The sequence below is a fragment of the Acinonyx jubatus genome, chromosome B4 (genome assembly GCF_027475565.1).
Source record: "Acinonyx jubatus isolate Ajub_Pintada_27869175 chromosome B4, VMU_Ajub_asm_v1.0, whole genome shotgun sequence".
Taxonomy (NCBI): Eukaryota; Metazoa; Chordata; class Mammalia; order Carnivora; family Felidae; genus Acinonyx; species Acinonyx jubatus.
In genome coordinates this window covers 116,242,420-116,266,685 of record NC_069387.1, presented here as the reverse complement: position 1 = coordinate 116,266,685, position 24,266 = coordinate 116,242,420, and the positions used below count along the sequence as shown (strand labels likewise).

The 24,266-nt window shown below is 41.6% G+C and overlaps 1 long non-coding RNA gene across 20 annotated transcripts in view; it reads right to left on the bottom strand.

The window, feature by feature from the left end:
• Positions 1-5,959: 5,959 nt before the first annotated feature.
• LOC113602777 (uncharacterized) overlaps positions 5,960-24,266 on the bottom strand; it is a 101,723-nt gene continuing 83,416 nt past the window's right edge. For 18 of the 20 annotated variants that reach the window (XR_008300415.1, XR_008300418.1, XR_008300427.1 and 15 more), the window contains 4 exons: positions 16,485-16,692; positions 12,670-12,760; positions 7,748-7,910; positions 5,960-7,647 (listed from right to left, as the gene is read on the bottom strand). This is a non-coding gene — a long non-coding RNA (uncharacterized LOC113602777). Of the gene's footprint in view, positions 7,648-7,747; positions 7,911-10,123; positions 12,761-16,484; positions 16,693-24,266 lie in introns of all 20 variants that reach the window. The other 2 variants (XR_008300423.1, XR_008300417.1) reach the window with 2 other exon arrangements.

Below are 24,266 nucleotides of genomic sequence, written 5' to 3'. Positions count from 1 at the left end.
GAGAATACAATGCTTAAAGCATGGTTAATTCAGATGGTGAGAAATAGAAGCGATTCTTTGTTATTATGATACATAATGCCTGTCTCTTAACACATAGATGCCTGGGGGTGCCAGATAAGTCTTACCTCACTCAACAAATATTTGAGTGTCTACTGTGAGCAGATACAATTCTAGGCTTTGGGGATAAGGCAGTCAACAAGAGACACAAATCAATCCCCTGGCCTCCTGGAGCTTCTGTTCTAGTGAGGAAAGATGATCAATCACTATTTTAAAAGCAGGGAAATATGTTGTATATCAGATGATGAAAAGTGCCTTCTGTGGAGAAAGATGGATAAGAGTAGAACGGTCAGTGTCTGGAGGAGGAGGGGACTTATTTTATAGAGGACGGTCCTTGCAGGTCTCACTGATAAGGAGAGATAAGCACAGACCTGAGGCGGTGAGAAGTGAGATATGTAAATATCCAAGAAGAGTGTTCTGAATAGAGGGAACAGCAATTCCAAAGGCTCTGAAGTAGGAGCACATTTGGTACATTCATGAAATGCCACAAGTCAGTGGGGCTGGACTGGATGAATGACAGACAGGTGATGAGGTTGGAGGGGGGGGAATACAGGCATGTGGGGCCCTGTGGTTGATTGCAGACCTTGAATTTAATTAAGCAAGCCATTAAGTCATCAGTGTATTTTGAGCCTTTATTTTGTAACCTAATTTGGGGTGATGAGTAAGTTGCTTATATATTCTCTACTCCAACATACTCCCAGAATATTTGTGTATCTCTTTCATGTGTTTAATGTTTCTTGGTTAGAAACGTGGCTAATGTTATTAACTTAAACCAAGTAATTTATTTTATATTCTTGACAAGGACTGATGGTGGAAAGAAAGGTAAGGAGGCCTGGCATCAGTGGCCTGAATCTCTGGGTCATATGTCTTGGTGCCTGCTTTATGAAAGGCTGTGTGGGGAGAGCCATTCAGTAAAATCATGAGAGATCCGCTTAGACCCCATTCCACTCCACCCTTTTACCATCCTCGTTTCAAACTCAAGGACAGTCTAATCTAGAAGAACAGGGTCTGGGGTATCCCTTTCTGGAGATCTGATTCCAAGAATGGGTTTGGAGATGGGACACCTGAAGGCCATGACCGAGAGGGTCATGTTATGTGGTGCTCACTGAGTTCTGGGCTCTGCTCTCCTGTACAGACACCACTGTGATCAAGAGCTGCTGGGTGGACCTCCCCCTTCGTCACGCCTTGCACATAGATGGGGGTGACTCTGGTGACAAAGGCAGGTGAGCGAGTGTGTGGGCCAGGGCCAGCCCGAGCCCATCCCCACTCTGGCAAAAACACCTCAGAAGACATGCCTACTTGGTGAGGTTTGAATTGTGACTAGAAAGATTGGGCTTTGCTATTTGAACCACGGATTCAGAGTACCAGGGACCATCGGAAAAATGAGAGCATCATTCTGAGCTCTCTATCTCGCCTTGTAAGGAGGCCTCACAATTCCAACAATTGCAACACTTTGTGATTTGAATGTGTAAGACGATCTGGTTTTTCTTAAAGTGCCCAAACCCAGATCCCACGAATGGTATCTTCCGTTGATTAGGGTGATGTTGGTGAAGGCTCTGACCAAGTGGAACTTCAGATGAGAACATGGAGGGAGAGGAAAGGAGAAGGACTGTTTGTCCCCTAATCACAGTCTCACTCTTTGCTGGTGCTCCTATCTCCTTCTTATCCATGACCACTGGCAAGACAGAGATGGGCTCGTTCACTTGCTGAGTGAGTGCAGCATCCTGTTCCACTGGTCAACATATTTATATGCACTTTACACAGGCATCACTGTGAGATTTATTGCCAACCAATAACCCTGAAAAGGCCCATGTCTAGTGGCAGACTCAATATCCAGAGCTGTTGGGGGAGGCTGAGTCCTTCTCGAAGGCTACTACTACTGCACAAGTGGCCTCGAGGTTCCATCAAGTGCCAGAGTTTAAATACAACCATACAAGGAAAGGAGGGGAGAAACTGAGCCAATACATGTCCACCCTTGAAATCATGGGCATGCTGGCAACTTAGACTTATGGCAACTTAGACTACCCCACATGGATAATAGCTGATTGCAGCCCATGGAGACTCTGCAGTAATTAACTAATCTAAGCAAGTGGGTCCATTAAAATCCACTATCTGCTTTTAATGGTACTTGTGAAGATATTTAGAAGTAAATATGTTCTGCAGGATAGAATACTTTGTACGTTGGAAAATTTTCCAAGAACCACTCACTTGAGCTTTTCATAAATTCCTTGATAAATTAATGTTTAAATCCTTGACTCTTGCCTATGGAAATCTGGCTGATGTTTTAAATCCTAACATGGATCTTACCCTGAATCTAGGGAACTTTCCTGCTCTGGATCCCTATGGTAATTCTGTTCATTACATTTTGTTCATTACGTTCACCGTTCATTACATTTTATCTTGAATGACTTAGGAATATTTACTCTGCTACAGAATTAAACTCTCCTTCTTGCAGTTCACCCTTAACTATGTATGTGTGTTTACTCTATTTCCCTAACCATTCAATATATTTCTTAGGGTGATATGACCATCTATTTCTTTATTTCCTTCCATCTTTCTCCTTCCCTCTTTCCCCATTCATTTATTCACAAATATTTGAATACCTACCTAATGTCCTTAAGCATCAGAGACATTACTAAGTTCTGGATAGATATATAGAGGTAAGCATGGGGTTTAAAGAACAAAGTTTGGGGCACCTGAGTGGCTCAGCCAGTTAAGCATCTAACTCTTGGTTTAGGCTCAGGTCATGATCTTATGGTTCATGGGTTTGAGCACTGTGTCAGGCTCTGTGTTGACAGTGGGGAACCTGCTTGGGATTCTCTCTTTCCCTCTCTCTCTGCCCTTCCCCTCCCCCGCTTGCATCCTCAATCTCTCTCTTTCTCTCTCAAAAATAAACTTAAGAGAATAAAGAAATATTCAGTTATAATAAAATAATTCTAGATACACACATGGTGTCACTGATATGCACTATATTCTATTTTTTACAGCATGTAATACACTTACATCATTCTACAATTTTTTTTTTTTTAAGTTTTGGCATTTGTGTGCTTGTGAAGTCCTTTTCTTTATTCACAAGTATTCTATAGACTTTCATGATAAAGTCAAATGATAACTTCTATATGTTTAAAAGTTAAACCAGCACCAAAGTTACAACTAAACTGACAAATTTCCCCAAGTCCATTGATATGCAAATGCAGGGAGAATAAGGTTCTCTCTGCCTTGCCCTGGGCAGGTTCCAAGGAAAAGGCAGCATTTATCTTACTGGGGCAGCCCAGACATTTTCAGAGCACAAGCTAAAATCCCATTGTGTGGAGGAAATGGAGAGGCAAAAGATAACACAAATAATCTTTATTAGAATTCTCATTGAAAAAAAATACAGAAAACCAGTAAAAAAGAGTATAGGTCAATAGTCAAAACAGGTCAAGGAAAAATGTATGTACAGAAAAAAAGAAAAGTGAAATAGGTCAATCATCAACATTAAAATAGTTCATTTAGAAAAAAATGAAACTATGAACCCAACCAAGGCATTTAAGCCACATATGGAAAGGAGGTGCAACTAGACATTCTAGAAGAACTCTTTGCTCTCTCAAAGGTTCTGTTTTTGGACCAATGTCTAAAGGGGGGGGGGGGGTGGGGAGGGGAGGGCAGGGAAAGGGGAGGGGGAGGAGAGTGGGAAGAAAGGGAAGAAAATAGAAAAACAAATCTCACGGGCTTTTTTTTTGTTCCGACATGCTCAATAATTTGCTAGGTCCTGTATACATTTCTTCATTTAATCCTTACAACAACCTTGCCAGCCGTGTTACTTCTCCCAATCTTAAAGATATAGAGTGAAAAGACTTGCCCCGGGCTCCAAGTGGCAGAGAGGAGAACCTGACTCCACCCCGAAGCCCTCCTCCTTCTCCGACAGTGGGTGTTTCCCTACCGGAACTACACCTGTACATGGAACTGGCCTGGTGGATTTACGGATCTGAGGAGGCGTTGATCTAGCCCATGCAATGTACACCTTTTTGGAGCTTGGGAGTAGAGCAATCTGGACCACATTTCCAAGAGGTCAAGTCTGACTTGACAATTCCTTCTTTGTGTCAGAATAAAGACTGCCACAGGAGAAAGAAGCCATGGGAGGACTGATCGCTGCCTACCGGACTGGTGGGCTATTAACAGTTCTCCTAGAGCGCATCGGATAATAGGACACGGAGAAAAATGTATGATAAACAGAAATGAGCAAACCCGAATGTGCATGTAAATCGATGACTACGAAGATGGATCAACTCTTGTAACCTAGATTCCTTAGCTGTCAAAAACCTAAGGATAAAGAAACTCAAAGAGACACCAAACATGTAGCAGAGCTATGCACTAAGTCATTTCTCCATCATGTTCACAGCTGCACAGGCTACCGTTTTCTATACTGATGGCCCCTTCTTAGTTGATGATTTTTCACAATGTATTTCATGGCTTCCATCCCTACATGAGACTTTATTACTATCACATAGGAATAAAAAGCCATAAAGCACTAGAGTGAATTTATCTTGGTCGGATGCAAAACTTATTTTCTTCACATGACTTCACAACCATTTCAAAGCTAACCAATCATTTCATGCTACATTAAGGAACATTTTAAACTACACATAAGTGACAGGAAGCACACTTAAATTGTGACATCACAAATTAACAAGAGTTTATCCTTCAATGACATTCTTAGCTACAAGGACCAGGAAACAAGACCAGAGACACTCAGCGACACTCAACCATTGAATTCACCAAAAACAAAGGACACTGGGAAGAATTCCTGCAGAAAAGCTCATCACTTTGACATCGGACTCGGAAACACATGAGGAAAGACAGAAGACAGACAAATCACTGATACGAGCTGAAACCAGGGGATTTATTTTAAGCCGCTTGCTTCACCTTCTTCCCCAGGAAGCTCTCTTCCATGCCCACTGCCAGCTTTCAGACTTTTCATTCTGGGGCAGGTGGAGAGGGGGAAACTTAGCACCTGCTCACACTAAGTCAGCATTAAGCCTTCTACACCTAAATAACAAAACAGAAAGAAAAAAAAAGAAAAAAACCCTACAACATACTAAGAGACCACAAGTGCTAACTGCCCATCTACAGACCTTCATGGAGGCTGACACCATCCCCCCACCCACATCTATAGAAGCCAGGGTCTATGCCAGAAACAATCCGGTGCACTAAATCTCCCAGGGATCTAAATACCTCAGGCCCAGAGCCCAAGAACGTTCTTTATGCTGCATTAAAGTGACATTGCTCTCAGAGTTATTAATATATTGAGAAGTGACCACACTGAAACCCAGTTCTCTGTGACCACTGATAAGCCAATGCCATAAGTTCGCATGGATTTTCCGGCCTTCCAAAAATAAACTCAGAATGCCTATTTACCACCTCCTAAAAGAGTGTCCCAGACTAATAAGAACTTCCCTCTGCTTTTTAAAAAAATATCGTATGATTCAAATTCAAATAAAAGAAACAAGAACTTGAGTTCCTCATTAGGAGTAAGGTCTAGGCAAGCTATTTCCACTTGGAGGTTACTGTAGTGAAATCTTGGTTTGTGTGAATCACAGGGAGGAGACTGGAAATAGTTAAATGATAGGAAGTGCATACATAAATTCAATTATCATGCATGAAACATGCAAATGATTTAAGCACTGCATCTGAAACTCTACTTTATATTCATTAATCTCAGGTTGCACTTTTGAAGGAGAAAGACATGCTAATTGGGTCCAGATTAATGCACTCCCAAACCTCTCCAATTTGTTTTTAGGTGAGGGTTAAATGATATGTATTAAAATAAACACAGCTGCTCATCTACCTCCCCCTTCCACCTCCCCCACTCCACCTCTACCTCTGCCCCCAGCTGCCTCCCCTCCCCTACCTCACCCACCCAGCTGCTTCCCCTCCCCCACCACACCTCTCTTCCTGTAGGAAAGGGATTACAAAGCCCTAGCATCTTTTTGAAAAGACATGGAAGAACGAGCCTGTCTCTTGGCCTTTTCTATACTTGTCCTTTCTCTACAAGCCACCAAATTCCAGAAAGAGCATCAGTGGAACATCAAATCCTGATGATGCCTAACTGTGGCATCCAGAATGTGCACAGATGGGCAAGCGGCCCAGCGTTTCCATGGACAGTGGGTTCTTTCTACAAGCTTGGGCCTGAGTCTCTGGTAGGTACTGAAGGGTAGTTTCAGACTGTCCCGGCATATGCTTGCTTGAAGCCAGAGCTGCTGCAGGTTGACATGGCGATCCTGTGACTCAGTTACGTGGGGAACTAGAGAACTGAGGAAAAGCTTGGGGTTTGGGGTTGCTGTTCTCCAATGTGGCTCACTCGGCTAGCAGAAACTGGCATAAAGCCGAGGGCACTCAAAGGTCTTTGGAAAGGATCCCTCGCTTCCCTTTTCCTCCTCCCTGGCAAAATTATCCTCAAAAGAAGAACATTATTTACATATTTACTTATTTGTTTATTTATTTTTCTTTTTTGGAAACATAAGTGGGACACAAAGAAATAACATGTTTTGGGGAAAATCTTATCTTGTGAATAATGATGCTTTTATAGTAAAATATTCTTCTTTGTTTTTTGTTTTTTGTTTTTTTTTTTGGTTTCTTGGACCTGGTCTTTAGAAAAATAAAACAAAAGAAGAGGAACTATGGCCTACTGGGAACAGATTCGGGCACAGAGGCCGGATGGAAGGGTCCTCTCCGCAGGAGCAGCCACCATGGAGTTAAACCAGGCACGGGGGGGAGAAAAAAAAAGAAGCCTTCAAACTAATTTCACACTGAAAGTGATGTTTAATTTGAATCATGCTCTTCCCAAAGGGAAAAGGTTAGTCTCATCACTGGGCTCATATCCTCCTCCCCCTTCTCCTTTCATATGAATTGAAAATTCAGATTGACCATTAATCATGATGTGACACATTCTTTTTTTCCTGGTCCAAAAATCAAATGAAAGCCTCAGACCACATCTGAGAAGGCATTGGCTGGCCAAACCTCCCGACCTATGGCACAACGGAGAGAAGACAAGAACAAGGGCACGTACACACACAGAGACAGAAATTACTGGACATCCACTCGCAAGCGAGACACACACACATACAGCGATTAACAGTCGTTGGCTCCAGAGCGCCTCTCCGCCTAAATTGATTTTTGCATATTTGCACATGTAAAATTAGTCATAGTAAATAACAACAAGGACGAGACTGATATTAAATCTGTCAGCATCCTGACGAATGCTCTGAGCACGCTTTAGTGAGGAAAGACACTGAGGATAGTCAACGCTCCTAAAAGAGAAAATGATTATACGCTAACCAAACCCTAAGTACAAGCTAAAGATATTCACTTCATGAAGCCATTCCTCAACTAGCCCCTTGGCACTTGCTGGAATTATTCGCAGCACGAGCTCTACTTTCTCATTTTCTGCTGACTCCATGTGGGTAATTTCTTTCTCATGATTAAAAGTGAGCTTGGCAGATCCTTCAAAGCGTGGCTCTAGGTGTGGTGGGGCTCCCGTGCGTCCTTTGTCTAAGGCACGTTGCTAATAATTCATCAGTGGATGGGCAGGCCAGGGGAACAGTCACGCACCTAAAATGATTTTTTTTTTAAGGCAAACTTTATAGATATCTTTACATAAACATATTTTTACATCGAAACATGCAGCCGACAGATGAAATGAACTGTTTACCTTGGAAAAGAATAGGCAGGCTTTTCTCTCCCAAATAATCACTCCGGCCTTTCTGAATGTCATCCAAAAGCGACTCTGCTTCCTTCGACTTATCCAGCATCTGAGGCAGTGAGATAACCCTCCTAGCACTGGCCTCCTTCCCCGGCCCTTCATTATTAGCCTCCTGGTGGGTGAGATAGAATACAGTGAATGTAATAACCGTACTTCACACAACAGGCTCGCTCTCTCTTTTAAATTGAAAATCCCCTTATTACAAAACAAGGGGTGTTCTTTTTCTTCTACCTTTAAGTAGGACTGCCACATTCATTGCTTTTTACAAAAACGCAGCTGCTTTTTAAGCTACAGATAAATAGAATCTGCTAGGCGGTAATTCGACTCAGTCTGAATGCATTATTTTCTAAGACACTTTGGCGAGGGGCTTTTTATTATAAACTGGAATGAACAAGGAAAGTCCTTTTCTCTTCTAATTATGAATGTGTTTTGTTCCCTACTATTAACCTACAATGTCAGATTGATCTTCTTCATCTTCGTCTTCCTCTTCTTTTTCGGCAGTCAGTTCAATAAATCAACATTTTTTTTTTCTGGAAAATTAGAGGGCTGATGATTAAGTCTTCATGAACTCCAATGACAAAAATAAAAATAGCACAAGGGATAAGCAAATGCAAATGCTGGAAGCACAAATAAAGACAATGAAGGGGCCCTCTGATGTCCAAGGTGATGAATCCTGTTTTGACACTAAGTTAACATAAAGGGGATTTACTTGTTAATTTCATCGTAATTAATGTAATTTTAAGAAAATTGAGCTTTCAAAGCATTTGTGTAAGGCTGATCTTAACATATTCATTCACTTAAAAAGGAAGAAGATATAATAAAAGGGTAACATTTTCACATAGTGTGCCCAAACCTCTTGTGTTTCTTGTTTACTTGTCCATTACGTGGGGTACTTGGTAATTTTATCAGTCATCCCTCACCTCTGGAAGCAACCCGATGAAGAATTAAACAGAAGAGGAAACATCGTGATAAAGCGTATTCAATTTGAATTTCTGCTGACATTGCTTTAACTCCAAAGATAAACACTGAGAAAAATGGTGTCTTCTTAATAATATCAAAAGCCAGTCTAGAAACTCCATTAGCCCAGGTGTTGGTTTAATTTTGATCCCCATGTTGATATTTCTGACTATAATATTACAATAGACCACGGTGGCTATGCTCTATGTCTATATGGATATACTGTCTAGCCAAAGGGAGGAAATCCCATGGGGTATCCGCAGGGTTCCAATTAAGGAAACATAAATACTGCTGCAACCCCAACAATAAGTGGAGATCGCCAGTATATCACAGAGGCACAGGCAGGTGCCCGCTACTAAATCTATAGATTTAAAGCTGATGCCATCATTTCCCTTCCTTCAGCAGTAATGGAAAGCAAAGTGTGGGAGATGAACTGTGTGTGGCAGATAGTTTCGGAACAATTTATCCTTGTTTAGATTATTTTGATTTATTTAGATTTATTTCCAATAAGGATGATAGTGGGAATCGAAGGAGACCTGTGCAAACATAAAGATTTTCCTGGAAGAACTCTGGGCTGGGATCACATGCATATTCAAGAGACCTCAGAGAAAGAGAGAGAGAGCGAGAGCTTGAAATCATCTTTCCATCTAAAGCCATGCTGCTTTTCCTGTGAGGTTCTGTTTGAAATTTTTAAAGGGGGCTATTTATTGCAAGTGAGATGCAGTCTGAATTTCCAGAACACCCACTCTAGGAAGAGATATATTTGCAGTGAACGGTGGTCACTGAGCTTTTGAGATTCTACCACTCTGCTGAAGATTTGAGTCCTTTCTGTCTTCTGATATGCCTGGGAACAAAGGAGGCCCCATCAGGTGGCCAGCCTCAGTTTCAGGGACTACTCGATGCTGTGGCAACAGAAGCAGCCCGGTTTACCTGGAATAAATAACCAAGCTCCTTCCCTGAGAAACAAATTGGAGCGTATTAGTTATCACTGTAAGAGCGAAATTGAATCCTCGGGCATCGACATCTCCATCGAGCCAAGTCCACAATAACAAGCCTGCTTCGGCAATCATACATGTTTATTTTTGTAATATTGATATGTGAGGCAAATAGAAGAAGAAAAGAGACCTTAATTGAAGGAGTTCAATCCTGATTTAGAAACATAATATTTGGAGAAACAGGTTTTGCTGGGCTACTCACAAAAATACCTTTGCGTCTCTGCCTCCCTCAATCCATTCTTTCACCCCGATAAATCATTAACTCGGACGAAGGAAGGACAGATTAGGCGGGGCAGAATGTGAACTTCTGAGGACAGCCTGTAATCGCCATCTTCTGCCGTCTGTAGTACTATTTTAAGGTAATAAAAATTACCTTATGTGAAAATGATAGAAGCCACTAGAGGCAGAACTCAGCGCCCTTTATCAAACTTTCAAAACAAGTAAGTAGCTGAACAGCAAGCGCGAAAAGAAGAATGCGCTGTCGCAGGAGGCACAGTGGGATGGCGTTTCAGCAGCTGGGTCTCCTTTGATTCTCTCTTTGAGAAAAGAAAAAGGAGGAGAAGCCCTGCGAGAGGAGGAAGGAGGTGACAGAGGAGGGGGAAAGAGGAAGAGGAAAGGTCAAAGCCCACTGGGTACGAGTTATTTCCTTCCTTTCCGTGTAAAAACAACTCTCTTCACACAAAGGCCCTGCTGCTCAGAAACAAACTCCGTTTCAACGGTCTCACGCCTCACTTTGCGCCCCCCCCCGTAAACCGAGTAGTTAACCCGTCTTCCCGGGGGGGCCTCGGAAGAGCAAGGGTGGTTTTGAGCGATGCAGGCCACACCCAGGAAATAGCAGTTACCCAATAAGGAAGGACTAGTAATTAGTCTCCACCGCACTGCTAATCAGGCCTCTCATCCCCCTTACCCTCTCCACCTGGCAATTCCCCCTTCGTTCCCCAATCGCGCTCCAAATCTAAGACTACCCAGCAAAACAAAACAAGCCATGGCAAATGGAGCCCCGCGCTGCCTCATGCCTTCGTCCCACCACATTCAAGTCACTTTACACTTGCAGTGGAAGGGCTGGACACCGATTTTGTTCTACCTCCAGGTCCCGACGGTAGGGAAAGATCTTAAATTTTTTTTTTCTTCAACGTTTTTATTTATTTTTTGGGGGGGACAGAGAGAGACAGAGCATGAACGGGGGAGGGGCAGAGAGGGGGGAGACACAGAATCGGAAACAGGCTCCAGGCTCTGAGCCATCAGCCCAGAGCCCGACGCGGGGCTCGAACTCACGGACTGAGAGATCGTGACCTGGCTGAAGTCGGACGCTTAACCGACTGCGCCACCCAGGCGCCCCAGTAGGAAAGATCTTAGAAACGGGAAACAGGAGGTGCCAACTGTACAATAATCTGAGCCCGCAGGCCGAGCCCCCTCTGTTCTGGGAGGGTTCCTGGGCAGAGCAAAGTCTGCAATCCACTGAGACCCTGAGGTCCCCAGGCAGAGCTGAGAGGCCACTTGGTTTTGGAGCTGCTTGGTGTCTTCCGATGCCACACTCAAGTTCGTGTGCACACCTTGCGCACCTCACACGCGCTTGCACGCGTGCACACAGGCGTATGCGCACCTACAGGAACCACCGTCAGGAGCACCACACAGTTCCATTCAAGCGACTGTCACCCGGGAAGCCCTCACTTTGCCCCGGCTGGTGGTAAAAACACTGCCCTGCACGGCAAACAGTGGGTAAGTCTGACTTTGCAAAACTGCCCGAATACCTCGTCTTTACTGAACAAAATACCAGCTACCCACACCCAGGCTGTAAAGGGATAACATGAGGACTGTTGTCCCTTTCCAGGTCAACATCTAGTAGCAAGATGGATTGAATTTCATATGACAAAATAGCAACTTCAAAAAACACCCATTCTTAAACATACTTTGTATCTTTTCTTTTACCTGTCACCAACTCCATTATTTTTGTTTTGTCAAATGAAAAAAAAAATAGGCTATATTATGAAGATGAGCTTTTGCATAAGTCTACTCACTTTCTTTTAAGAAAAAAAAAAATACATTGCTGCACGTGAGTGAAAAAAACCAGCCTGTTCTTCATCCTCTACCCTCTAAACTTATTTTTTTTTTAAACTTTTTTTCTGAATAGAGATGTTTGAAATGATCTCATTTCTATAAAGCCAATTATCTTATGATGATCAAACTTGACAATTAGTGTACAAGCAAACACAGACTCTTAGAAGGGCAACTTCAAAAAGATTTCTTCCTCCTGGTGGCTATTTGCCCATGAACAGAGAGAGGCTCCAGAAAGCGGCTCCAAGCCCCGCTGACCACAGGACCTTCCGGCCAAGATTCTAATCACCGCTGCAGAAGGCAGGGCGCAGGTGATGGGTGGGAACAACAGTGTGTGTTGAATCTGGAGGAACGAGGAAACTCTGGTAGCTCCCCAGAATCACAGCACGGAGATGCTCTAAATATGAAAAGTAAGACAAGATTTCTGAACTCCTTGTCAAGGCTTCCTGACATCCAACACTTTTGTGAGGTCAAGAAACGTGTCCCCAGCTTCTGTTTTCTGTTCTCCGTCAGGGAACATGGTGACGAATGGGGCGGCCCAGCTGCCTTTTAGCGTGTCACACTTGGATGACTCCTGTCCTTACTGGGGGCGGGTGCAGGTTGCTGGTGAAGAGTATGCCCATTGCGTTTGGACTCGCAGAAAAAAAAATCAAAATCAATTTAACACAAAAGAAATGCGCATAGGTTTGCCCCTTTAATATTCTACAGAGTGCCTGTGATATAGTTAAGTTGGAAAAGTTTCACACAATGAAGATTACTGAGGCATAAATCACGTAGGTAAAAACTGTGGTGTAGGACAGGGATGAAATCTACAAGCTAATTACATTCAACAAGGGCTTCCGAAAAGACAACATGCCCACCAACCTTCCCATGCCAATATTTTGTTTTTCAAGGGGCAGTAAGTGCAGAAGTTTGTCACGGTTGTAGATTCCACAGTGTGATCCTTTAGCAAAACCTGAGAAGGGGGAGAAAAGATTAGATGCATGGATTTCTGTGCTGAATGGATGCCAGAGCCAAGATGCAAAGAATAGATAAGTTAGAGATGTGGAGGAACTAAATTTGAAGCCAGCCAGTAAAACGGATTGAACCTTATTACCTCTAGTCACTGAGAAATTCCCGAGACAGTTGGATGCAATTTGAAAAGGTCAGAAAAATATTTCCTGCACAGCATTACTGCTTCATGGTTTAAGGGTGTACATTTGTGAGATGCCAGCTCTAATCATTTTTATTGACTTTGCTTTCCAGAGACAGACAGACAGTCTGGGAGGCAAGACCAATAGATAAGAGAAAGGCAATCTTACAAATGAAAATCTCTTATTTTGTTCTCTCACTTGTGACTGTGAACAATCCCAAATCTTGCCCATTTGAGGACAAATTACACGAACTTCACAGAAGAATGACAGAATGATAAGAAAATCTAGGGAAATATTGCTGTAACTTTAGAGAGCCTGTCTCTTTTAATTGCTATTTATTTAGCCTCTACTATATGCTGAGCAAAGGTAAAGGATGCTGCACTCGAATCCAAGTGTGAACACTTAAAATGAAACACCATAAAATATACCAAGGTATGGACATTAACTTATTGTCAGCATTTCCTTTGAGGGATGGCTTCATGAAGAAGGAAATCCACAGGAAATGGTAAAAAGTAAATGGAACATACAAATATAGACTCAATGAAGGCTCTGTTGGGCTTTGAACCATTCCAAATACAAAGAAAAAAAGATTTGTCTTTTTACTTTAAATGCGACTTGTGTGCAATAAGAACCTTTGTTAGCAAATACGTTTGCAGGTTGGTTGGTTGGTTGGTTGGTTTTGGCATGCAATTAGAAGTCAAAACTGACTTTTTGATATGGAATGGCATGATCCACTCTAACCCTTCAAAGGCTTAATTAACATCTGACTTTTCTGTCTGTGAGGGGCGTGTGTTTTTGAGGCAAACGCAAGACTCCTTTCTCTTGTTTAGTAGTGAGGCTGAAACTTTTTAATGGCCTACAGACCCAACCGCAGGCTTTCTTACGATGTTCCGGCTCCACAAAGATGGCCTGGCAGCTCACTAGGGCTTTTCAACCAGCAAGATGGCTTTTCTTATAGGAAGCCTTCGTCCTGACCCATGCCATGCCTCACAACCTTCAGGAGTTTCAAATTGTATCCTGTAATCAACGACCACCGCTACCAGCAACGGAAAAAGCCACTCACAAAATGGCTTTTCATACTCCCAGGTACCCCAAAGACAAGTGAAAAGGCCAGTTTTATTAGCTGGACATTTGAATTCTTGGCAGGGAGGATAAAAATATCTATCTTCCAAGTGACTTGTTTTCCTATATTACCTGAATGTCTGGCATTGGTTAGATATAAGCAGTACCGTTTGTTTGCATTTAAAATTATTTTTACCTTGTGCAACATGGTAGATTTAACCACAAAAAGTGTTTATGGACACTTTGTGATGGTACAGAGGCTTCCGGTGAATCACCCTTAAAACTCGAGGTTTCCACCTCTCCATTTCATAGCAAAAACACTATCTCACGTGTGTATCTCCTGATCCCCACTACCTAAGTTCTCTATGAGGAAAAATTCTGGACATTTCACCCAAACATTAATGTCATTAATAATAAGAAGAACAATCCTAAAAGTAGTATTACTAGTAAAAATGATAATGATAATAGAAGTAGTGACCATTAGCTGAGCATTTACTAGGTGTGGGCACCACACACTCACTTAATCTGCACAGCTAACTTAAATTTTTTTCCCCTTCCATATTACCCACGAGGAGCACGAGGCTCAAGGAGATCAAGAAACTCATCTGGGTCAGAAAACTAGAAGGTATTGATGTGGAACTCAACTCCAGGCTTATGTGATGCTAGTCCCTATTATTCGAAGCCTTGTGCTTTGAAGCATGCCCCATGAGCATTACAGGACCCAGGGATGCGACTCCTCGCAGGTCACACAGCATTTCTGGGGCGTTGTTGAACCAAGTTTCATTGCTAATACAGACTGAGTCATGCCCACCAAGTATTTGCTGACAGTCCACAAAATGCAGCCACCTTCCAGAGCTACAGGCTAACAGTTGTTGATAGATAGATCTCTTTCCTGTCCTTATGGAATTTAGTACATGAAGGGAATAATATACTCACAGCAGCCTCCTTAATCGCATTGCATGGTTCACCTACACCTAATAAATTTTGGAGCCTAATTGCACACAAATTGCTTTTCTATTTGAGTTGTCTTTGAATTATGCTCAGAGAAGAGCGAGAAGAGAAAGTTTCTTCTTAGCTGGGGCTGCACTGAGGTCGAATCCTTCTTTGCACACAATCTTAGAAGGGGAGATGTGTGGCTAGTTTGTTATAGTCACGGGCAAATAAGTGGCACGAGAAGAAAAGAATGAGGGGTCGCGTAGGCTTATTAGCACATCAACTACGGCAGGTCTTTTATCTCATCAGAATGTACCGAACATAGCCAGGTTTCAACAAACTGTTGTTGTACCTTTAACTGACGATCATTTTTTCTAACCAGTTCACCAAATGTATCCCCAGCCCTGGTCCTCCCTGTTCACGGAGACGTGATGACTGTACATGGTGAAATGCTGGCTGCAGTCCTAGCACACGCTGCCCAGGTACCTGTCTACACCTGTCTTTAGTCGGGGTGCTCTGAGCACCCCCCTGTCTGGAGGAGAGCCACGTTTGCTTGTCCGGCACCCTTGCAGAAGGAGACCTTTCTTCCCACCCTCAAAGGAAACTCTCCTCCTGACACAGCTGTCTTGGAGCTCAAGAGGTATTCGCATGAGCCGAGAGGCGAAAGAGCAGCCGCTGAGGTGCCAGAATGAAGTCATTGTGGAGGCCTCCAAGTGAAAGCATTTAGAAAATAGAAATGAAATTAGGCGCAGCAACCGAGAGGTGGAGAGAGGAGCAGGTGAAGAGGGGGCTGGGGCACAAAATGAACTTAAGTCTGGAGTATGAAGCCCCCCCCCCCCCCCCCCAGTGCTTGATTCTTTGGTTTCCTTAAGTGCTGAGCAGGACAGAGCACAATTCAGAGGTTGGGGAAACGGGGGGGGGGGGGGGGGGGGGGGCAGGGCTTTTCCTTGTGCCTCTGACAGTGCTTGTGGACAAGAGGGGCCTAATTCTTAACCAAGGGAGACATGTAAACTACCCTCCAAAGTGATCTAAGTTTTAGTATCTCATGTTGAGAAATCATTTCTTTAGGCCTTGCTTATCTTCCAAAGAAGATGCCTGAAAAAATATTTTTAAGACAGGTTAATTGGCTAATTTCCCCTTTTTTTTTTTTTGACAAAATTGCAACCTATTTTCAAAACAACGTACAACAAAATACAAAAACAAAACGCTGTAAAGAAAAAGCTGGAAGAAAACATCAAACTAGCTAATTATATGAAATTCCTTTTTTACCGGATTCTTTCTTTAAGCAGAAACTCAGCTTCAGGCATTAATATTATTAGAATGAACTTTCCAGCAATGATGCTAAGAAGTGATGACACACAATTAAAATATGGTATTTATAGCAGTAAAGCAGTTACACCTCAGATGCCAAGAGAATGAAAACAGCTTTTCCCTTTCTCGTCCCTAGATCAAACATAGTCGTTTAGCAATTTCTAAAAAGACCATTATTAGATTTTTATTTTAATTATTCTTCCAACACTTCAATGTCACAATGTTAAATGCTTTGTGTACCTGGCAGTCCTTCTCGAGAGGATTTTGGTGGCATGCAAACCCAAATGTTATCCCAGTCCATTTTCTTTGAATTATAGGAACCTCCAGAGTATATTCTTTCCTACAGTGGGAGATAGCGTGGCTTAAATTTTTCTGAATAATTTTCAAAATCAAATTTGGAAGTTTTCATGAGAGATGATCCTCCCCGGTGGGTGATATGAAGCATAACCTAAGGGGAAAACATGAAAATAATTAGCATAAGATATATTAGCATATAGATGCCTTTGAAATAATAAACAGCAGAAAACCAAAACGCTTATCCTCAAAAGAAAGTTATGAGAAAATGTGAAATTAATATACACTTCTTGCATGACAACCTCAGCCTGAAAGCCAAACAGAATATTCTCTCATTCAGTGAAGGATGTGATGATCAGGGAGATGGAGAAATTACCCCCAAGCCAATTCTCCTGTGCTGTTTGGTTCATTGTCACGACATCACTATTCTCTATTTACCTTTACCCCATGCTACCCTTTCCCTTTCAGACAGGAAAAAAAAAAAAAAAAAAAGAAAAAGAAAAAAGAAAAGAGAAGAAAAGAAAAGAAGTGTCTTCCTTTTACTTCCTCTAAGAGAAACCACCAAGCAGACAGATCCAATATTCTTTCTCTTGTTTTTTCCCTTCCTTTGGCTACCTTTCTATCTTTCCCTAGATGGCATAAGAAATGCCAGGCCTGGTAATTCAATTATCAAGAGGACCCAAGGAGCTTTGTGAAAAGGGGGTCAGGACTTTGCGTTTGTTAACCATGGACCAAAACCACCACTGATTATTTTTATTTATTTATTTTTTGAGACAGTGGGGGAGGGGCGGGCGGGGGGGGGGGGGGGGGAGAATCTTAAGTAGGCTCCACACCCAGCTCAGTTTCACAACCGTGAGATCATGACCTGAGCTGAAATCAAGAGTTCGATGCTTAACAGACTGAGCCACCAGGTGACCTGATTAAATTTCAAGTTGGGACAGCCTCTCAAGGTGGTAAGCTTGCACGTTTGGTGTCAGTGGAAGAATACGGTCTTTGAAAGCAACTCTCACTTAAAAATCTGATCTGAGTAACCTTGGAAAAGTTCCTTAAACACAACAAGCTTCATATTTCTCTTTCTACAAAATAGTGATAGTGTTATCTATTTTTCTAGATAGTTGTGACAAGTAGAGGTTAATAATAAATACCTGGAATACAGCAGAGACTCAGTAAAGGTAGCCCTATTCCCTCCTCGATGACTTTAGTGAAAACTCCATAAATTTTAAATTCTGGGATTTGGTAAGCCTACTTCCCCACCCCCACTTTGCACATATGCAGATGAATGTATGGTCTAAAGAGATTTATTAAGGAGAGATGCCACAAAATATGATGTTTTGTTCTGGATCTACGGGATCCAACCACACCTTAAAGTATCTGATCCGGGTGAATTCCCTGAAGAAGCCCCTTTCTGGACTGTCATAACACAGTCAATGTCCCTACATCTGCACCCCCATCTACATTATTTCAGTTCTTATAATACTTAGTTATTTTTGAAGGCTTCAGTACAGCATTTAGGACACTAAGAAAGGGTCCTTTGCCAATCATACCATTCGATTTTCTCGATTTGTTTTCAACTTTGAACTTTTGATTGAAGCTAATTACTTAAACATTGTGTGGGTTGGTCTCTTGGCACTTAAAAGGGGAAGGACTCATTCTTTACAAAATAATGGAATTCTGTAGAGATTTGAAACTCCAAACTTGGTTTAAGTCACTTCATTCTCTTTCTGTAGAACCCAGATCTTGAACTTACCCTGCATTTTCTAATACCTGCTTCTATGTCAACAGCTACATGTCCAGCAAAAAAATACCACTCGATTTCTTGAATGTTTATATTTCCTCATCAATACCTAATGCACTGCTGACACATAGTAATGAGATTGGGATGGAGAAAAACCCTCATGTAAGTTTTTTTTGACAAATATGCTACCTGGTTGAGTTTGTGATAAGCATGTTGCCGAGACCATTTAGCTGCTTTGTGAGAGCACAGATTGTCCTAGACTGTTTTTCTGTTTAGACTTATCTCACTGACCATACATCTTGAGGCAGACATCATTTGCAGGACATTCCTGCTGAATGTCCTTTAATCTTTATCTTTTTTTTTCTCCTCTCAGGCCTACTAGGGACTCAGTTTATTGCCCTTTTAGGGCCAGTTTAAAAAAGAAAATGTTTAGAAAGACAAAGCCCGGTAAATAAACGAAAAGCTAGTTTCCTTTGGCTTTTGGGATTTGAAAATGTTTTGACTGCCTGCACGCTTTCTGGGAATGGCTCCTCTGGCTATGAAGGAAAAGGGCCTGTTTTACAAATCAAATAAATACATATGTATACACAAGGTATTCTCAAGGCTCTACCAGTCACAGGATGGGAAGGTAAAACATGTTCTCTTCTGCAATTTGAAAAGGATTTGAGACTCTACCAATTTGTTCCCAAAGGATATTCTGACTTCTTACAGGACCTTATTTAATGCTAATGATGTGCAGATGTGTTTGTTCTATGTTGTTTTCAGAGTTTAAAACCTTTCCAGGTGAGTAGCAGGGAATGGGCAGGCCTGTCTTCCAGCAAACTCTGTACCCTTTTTCTGTTTTGTCGACCCACCCAAATCATTCTCCCCAAAGTTTCTGCTTTCAGAACTTAGAGTTCTGTTAGGGCTTGATAAAATAAAAATAAACCTTCCAAATCAGCCCTTCGATGGTTATTTTTAAAATTTAGTTGGTAAGCTTTTCTTCATTTGTTTCATATGTGGTCAAAATATTTTCTCTTCATTTCCACCACAGCAAAATAGTCAAAATCTCCAAAATTTACTTTGATGCTAACATTTCCTCAATTAAAAACATAGATGTGAAACATTAAATCTCCCACCAACCCTCAAGTATGTTCTTCAAATATTCTCAATGACTAGGAAAACAAGTCAAAAATAGCACTGTTCGTGTACCCCAGATATAAGCCCTTCGAGGATGAAGACGGCACCCACATGTGGGGTATATCGTGGAAACACAGCAATAATTAGTGGATAATAATAATAATGGCTGAGGCATTATCTCCTTTAGCTCTATTTAATCATCTGCTTCCATTTCCTGTCTTACCTGGCAGTGACTAAGCACTCACACTGCACCCACAGACAGTCCTTCCTGTTATCTGGAATGTTTTGTCAACTGCTGAACTGTTGTTTCAATAGGAAACTGGCATATTCCCATTTCTCATCCCATCCAACGACACAAATAATTTGTAAACATCCATGCCTCACTTATCTCTCGCTGTAAAGCTGTTAGACATATTTATGTGGAGTCCTGGTAACATTGCAGTATTAGACATGTTAATGAACAGACTTGCTCATCCCTAGAATTTTTTCTTCATCGAAATCCATGACCCAAGCTACTGAGATGGCCTTAAGCAGGTAAGTGGAAAAACAAACTGTGGCACATCCAGATAATGGAATATTATTCAGTGCTAAAAAGAAATGAGCTACCAAGCCACGAAAAGACATGGAGGGACCTCAAATGCATATTATTAAATGAAAAAAGCCAATCTGAAAGGCTACATACTGTTTGATTCCAACTATATGATGCTTTGGAAAAGGCGAAACTATGGACATGGAAAGAAAATCAGTGTTTGCCAAAGGTAGGGTGAGGAAAGAGGTGAAGAGGCAGAGCACAGAGGATTTATAGGGTGACAAAACACTCTGCATGATATTACAATGATGGATAGATGTCATTATGCTGTTTGTACAAACCCACAGAATGTACACCACCAAGAGTGAACCCTAAGGTAAACTATGGATTTGGGTGATTATGATGTGTCAATGTAGGTTCATCCTTGGTTAAAAAAAGAAAACAAGTACCTTTCTAGCAAGTGATGATAACGGGGGAGGCTGTGCATGTGTGGAGCATGTGTGGTACAGGGAAGTCTCTGTACCCTCCTTTCAATATTGTTGTAAACCTAAAGCTGCTCTAAAACTGTTAAGTCTTTAAAAAAATGCCATAACCCGTCATATTTCTGGCCTTGTCACATTACAGTCCTGATAAGAAAGCAGATGTTCTTAACTTTATACCCTGATTACCTGCTTGCTTTTCTGTCTGCTGCAAGAGCTTTGGGGGCAGCTGGAAACCAAGGTCCCAGAACCCTTTCCACAGTCACTAACTAGAGACATACAAGAGAGAATGTCTACATTCCTTAAGGTCAGGCTCAATCACTGATTAGTTCAATATTATTTCCAAAATTTGTTCTCTGAAGGTGAGATATGCCTGCAGGTGTTATTAAAAATTGTCTGCAGTACAATTTTTGCACAGATCTCCCATTCATCATTGTGATATGCAATCTGAGAATCAGACTCTGAATCTTAGATCTGTCCTACACTAGCAACGTGATTTGTTTCCTCTGTACTTGCAATGTCAACCACAGAGAGTTGTGGGAAGAAGAAAACACAAAGGGAAGTACCTTATAAAGTGTAAAGTACTCTGTAAATATTGTTAAGTGTTTTTTGGAGAAATGGTTATCATGGTGATGATGATAACGATGATGACGATTGTTACATGAGGACTGGTTGATTTCATAATGTATGAAACGGAAGGTATAAGGAAGCATTCTAGAGAGAGTATGGAGATAAAGTCCTGGAGTGTAATTTAAGAGAAACCTATGATTTTGTTTATCTGACCCTGAACGGAAAAAATCATGAGTTCATCCCAAAGTCCTTGTTTAAAATGGATTTCTCCAAGTTTCTTCCAATGTATTTGAGTATGTTTACAGGTAATGGTTGCCATTATTGGGGTTTGTTACCACGTACTTAATTTGCTAAACATTTTGCATGAATTATCTCATTCAGTCAGTAGGGGCAAGGAATTGATATTCTACCAAATTAGGTAATATCACGAATGTATAACATATAAATGCATATTATATAAAAGGAATCAATAGAATTATGTAAGCCCCAAATAAGGCTATTTCATTTTTGAGTGGGATTTCATGGAACTGATAAATTTAAGAGAAGGAATGTAGGAAGACTGACTTGGGTATCTGGACTGACTGAAAGAAGTATCAGAAAAAGGAATTGGTAAAATAATGTGGCCGTGTGGATGGACAATAGGAAAGGTTTCAGGGACATGCATAGGTCATGAACAAAATTCCCAATTCTTACGAGGATATGGTCCCTCTTCCTATGGAACACTGTTCCCCCACTACACAAATTATCCCTAAAAACTGCCATTCTTCTGCAGATTTATTAGTCATTGAATGCTATACACTGTCCACTTCCTGATGACCTATGTGTCTGGAGGTGATTTCACCAATTTGTAGGGGATTTACAATTCTATTTTGTCTTCTCCGTTTCTTCTGGCACTCACCGGGGACAAAGCATACACCACCATGGGAGGTCTGTGCTGAGGTACAGAAACCAATCTTTAATCTTAATTTAACCACCCCCAATTGGGCAGACACATTTGTTGCTGAACGTTCTTTAATATATTTGGAATTCAGATCTAAATTTGAATATTCGATCCCCATTTGTGTCAGTAAGAATGAAACTTGAGTAACCATGAGTAAGCCAAGGTAGAATCCCCAGTACCAATTTTTCCGTTTAGCTTGACAATATGCTTTGGGATTGTTAACACAATATCCTAACTGGCATAGAAACCCAGAGTATTTATTTACAGCATTTATCATCATTTTTTTTCCCCTGCCACAGAAGAGCCAAGTAGGTGGGCAAATCAATGGAGAGAGTAATATAAAATAAGAGAAGTGACTGCCTTTACACATTTCTACTTCTTAGAGTACAAGGGGAATACTTGCACAAAATAGCATATTTAAGAACAGCACGGAACTAATAGATCATAGTTGCAGGATGATTTTTGCTAAATGAAAGGATGCATAAATTCCTGAGATAACTTATTTTCCAACCCTAAAAGTAGCCTTTGACAACACACGGGGTGTAGAAGAGCAGGCCCAAGGGTTTGAATCTTGGTTCTGGCATGTCAGAGTATTTGTGCTTCAGATTCCCCATCCATAAGCTAGGGAGACAAACAACCTCCACACAAAAGGTCTGTGAGCACTTGGACCAGTACCTAGCACGTAGCAAGTGACAGGCATGATCATGCCCATCATCACCATTGCTCACGATTACATGTTCATCATTTCAGAGACAAAAGAAAACCTCCACGTTCTGCTGGCTTTTAGCACAAGGGGAGATTAAATACCATTTCATTATCTCAGCAATAGCCAATTTATTCATTATCATATGTAGAGTGCTTACTATGTGGCAAGCACTACAAGTATTAGACAAAGCAGAAGAATTTCCTCTCCTTGAATCTGGGGGGAGGGTAGGCAGTAAAGAAATTAAGAATATAATGTCTGGACTGATGAGTACTCTGGAGAAAACTAAAGGAAGGTAGAGAAATGCAGCGGGACATTTAACTCTGTCCCCACGTTCACTGTGTTTGACAAAACAGCTCACTGCGGACCCTGCTTTTCCTCTGAAAGGAATTCTCAAGCTGACATTCTAGGTAACTGCCTCACTGAAATCTCAACCATTTGGCTGCAACAAAAATAATCCAGCATATGAACGCATCCAGATAGACATATGTACGCTGGTTTTCTAAAATGTAATGTGTATGTAATTTCCCGAATGGCTGGTTGTCACATCCATCTGGTCTTATTTCCATAGCACTTGAATGCACCACGAGGATATAAACCCTAAAAGCTAGAAAACAGAATTTAAATACCCAAACACATACGAGGTGTGTTTTCTAAAGCAGCAGACAAGCGAGCACTGTGGTGACTTCATTAACTTCTCAGCCACAGTTGAGAGTAGCTGAGACTAAGCATAAAGGCCACAGAACATAAAAGACATTCCACCGGCAGACCTCATTAAGTGGGCTTAAGACAAGCTTGACGAGCTAATGACAAAAATCTAATTTGGAATTTCTGGACATAAGAACCCAGAAAGAGTCCACATACACCAAAACTCTACCATGCCTGAAGTCTGAAAAGGCAACAACCCAGCATCAATTAGGTCCAAGTAGTTCATTGATCAAAGCCCAGGGATGGACGCTGTCCTATTCAACCACACTGAATAGGAAATCGTGTTCTATGTGGCTGTAGGTTTGGGCTCTGGTCCTATTTAAACCACACAGATGTTGTAGGTTCTCAAATTAACAGTGGTCTCTACGGAGATGCTCATCAGGCTGTATGTACTGAACAACGGCATGGCTGGAATCTAGACACGACACGGTTCAGAAAAGAGTTTTGCTATTGTTTTCCTTTTCTCTAAAAGACCTTTCCTATTTCTAAATTCTGTCAGCACCTATGGAGTCTGACCATGTTAGACTGTACTTACTTAAATGCCATGTAGAAATCTCCAGTTGCCCTAGGTGTGTGGATTTCCACTCCAACTACTTTTACATCCCTTGAGCAGAGAAGCACTCACTTTCATGAAATGATAGCACCTGCGTGTGCCCCACACGGTGGGAAGCGCCTTATAATGATAACCCCATATTGATCTTATTATGATCAACTCAATTGTATAGATAAGCAAGCTGGAGATTCAAATAATTTGCCCCACCTCTAATTAGTGGAGAACCAATGATCTACACCCAGGTCATCTAATTTCACAGACCATATTTGCATTCCACTATCAATGCAAGGAGGAACTAATATTTGTTGAATGAATAAATGTAACACTTAATATCCTTAAAATTAAAGGAGGCAGAATCTGCCACTTAAACTATATCCTGTTGTAATAGTAGG